Below are 2365 nucleotides of genomic sequence, written 5' to 3' on the forward strand. Positions count from 1 at the left end.
GTATTACTTCAATGTTTCTGAATTTGGACAAGTTTGCTTTGTGGCCTAAAATGGAAAATGATCCATGTGCTGCTGAGAAAAATGTGTATTCTGATGCTTCTGCATGAAATATTTGATCTATGCAGTTGTTAGAATCTGCAGTTTCTCTGTTGAGTTGTTGCCGAGTTGATCTATCCAGTGGGGATAGTGGTGTGTTAAAGTCCCCAACAATTACTGTCTTTGGATCTATGTGGGATTTGAGGGAAAGGAGTGTTTCTTGGATATATTTGAGTGCTCCGTTGGTTGGTGAATAGATATTTAGAATTGTAATATGCTCTTGCAGGAGAGATCCCTTAATTAGTTTGTAGCGACCTTCTTTATCTCTTTTCACAAATTTTACTTTGAAGTCTATTTTACCTGGTATTAGGATTGCAACTCCTGCCTGTTTATGGGGGCCGTTTGATTCTTGTATCTGAATAGGCCTATTTTTGGGAAGTTCTATGCTAGGATCCTGTTAAACAAATTTTCTAGACCACTAACTATTGTCTCTAGGTGCTCCTCTACACCTAATATCCTCAGATTGGGCCTTCTGATGGTGTCTTCCAAGTGTTGAATAGATCTATCTTATTTCTTGGATTTGTCTTGGATGGTTGTATGTTCTTTCTCTGTAATATCTAGGTTGTCTTCAATCCCTAAGATTTGATCTTCTGAATGGTCTAACCTACTGTCAAGATTTTTCTACTTTGTTTTTTTACTTCTTTTCCTTCTAATTGGTCAGCTTTGATGGCTTTAAATTCTTTGTTGGAACTTTGTTTTAGATCTTGTATGAATCACTTGACTTCCTTAATTTGGTATGCAGTGTTTATTCGCAAATCACTTAGGTGATTGGCTATGGTTTCCATGGGCTCCTATTCCTTCTGTTGGGTTCCATTCAGCATTCCCTTTGTGGTGTCCCTGACTTCTTTCCGGTCTCTGTTAATGGATTCCATGAATGCCTTTAGTGATCTTTGTGTATACTCATCCTTGTCTTTCAATTCCTGTATTATTCTTTGCTTAGTTTCCTCATGTTCATGCAATTCCTGTAGTTCTCCTTGAGTGTACTCAGCCTGCTCATGCCATTCCTCACTTTCTCCTTGACTGATCTCAGCCTGCTCATAGATTCCTTTATTTCTCCTTGAGTTTTCTCAAGGAGCTCACGCAATTCCTGTATCAATTTTTGAGTAGCTTCATCAAGCTCATGATATTCGTGTATTAACCTTTGGTTTGCCTCCTCTCTCTCTGTATCATGCTCACAGAGTCCATTGCAGGTTTTCAATCTTTTCATTTACAATGTTTACAAGCAGTGTTTGTAGAGCTATTTGGGAACTCCCCTCTGGATTATCCATTATCTGTTCTGTCAGCTGATTATCCTTAGTGCGAGTTGAGATACCTGGACTTGCCATTTTTCTTGTGTTTTTTCCGGCTTGCTCTGCCCAATAGGGATGAAAGTAACACCAGTTTTATCCTAGAACATTATCTTAAGGCAAGCATCATCCAAAGTCTGTAGTTGCACAGTCAAAAGTCTGCATATACAATCTAGTTCAACAGATATACTATTCAACATCAAACAACTGTGTATTCATGGGCTACGAACCACAAAGAAGAATTTGACTAACCAGAAATTATTAGGTTTATTGAGAGATGTGGGTAAAAATAGGAATAGAGGGATGTGGGAAGGCAGAGGGAGAATTAACTAAGTCCTAATCTCAAAGTGGGAAATAGATGGGATAGAATGAAAGTAGAGAGAGCTTAAAAAAGGAGAAAGAGAAAGAAACAAAGAGACAAGAATAAATAGAAAAATAAAAATTACAAATTAAACAGTGCAACACTGAATTATGCAAATTGAAAAACATAATTTCCAAGAAGAAGGTGGATAGAATGAGAGAAGTGGAGGGCTAAAAAAAAGTGAAAAAATTAAAACTAAAAAAGTTTAAAATATTATATAGGTATAGAGAGTACTGCTATTAAGGAATTCAAGTCTAAGAGGTTTTGAATTCAGTAATAAATTTCTGGATTAAGTTGTACACAATGGATTATTAGGTCTAATAATCCACTAAAGGAATATCAGGATGAGCAGAACAGCAATTGTCACTCAAAGGAAAATGAAAGAGAAGAAAAGGTGAAAAGAATGCGAATGAAAGAAAATAAGGATCAAAAGGTCTGTAGAGCTAAACAAAAAGAAATTTAAAAAGGAAAAAAAGCAAACGCAAATATACCCCTAAAATAAAAATTATAAGAAGAGGAAAACAGTTAATGCAAAAAAATTTAAGTTAAAAATTAAAAAATGTTTTAGACGAACTTTACAACTTTGGTGGGAGGGAAGAGGATTGAGTGTGGGGGCGGGGGG

Source organism: Dipodomys ordii, unplaced genomic scaffold (assembly GCF_000151885.1).
Source record: "Dipodomys ordii isolate 6190 unplaced genomic scaffold, Dord_2.0 Scaffold29, whole genome shotgun sequence".
Taxonomy (NCBI): Eukaryota; Metazoa; Chordata; class Mammalia; order Rodentia; family Heteromyidae; genus Dipodomys; species Dipodomys ordii.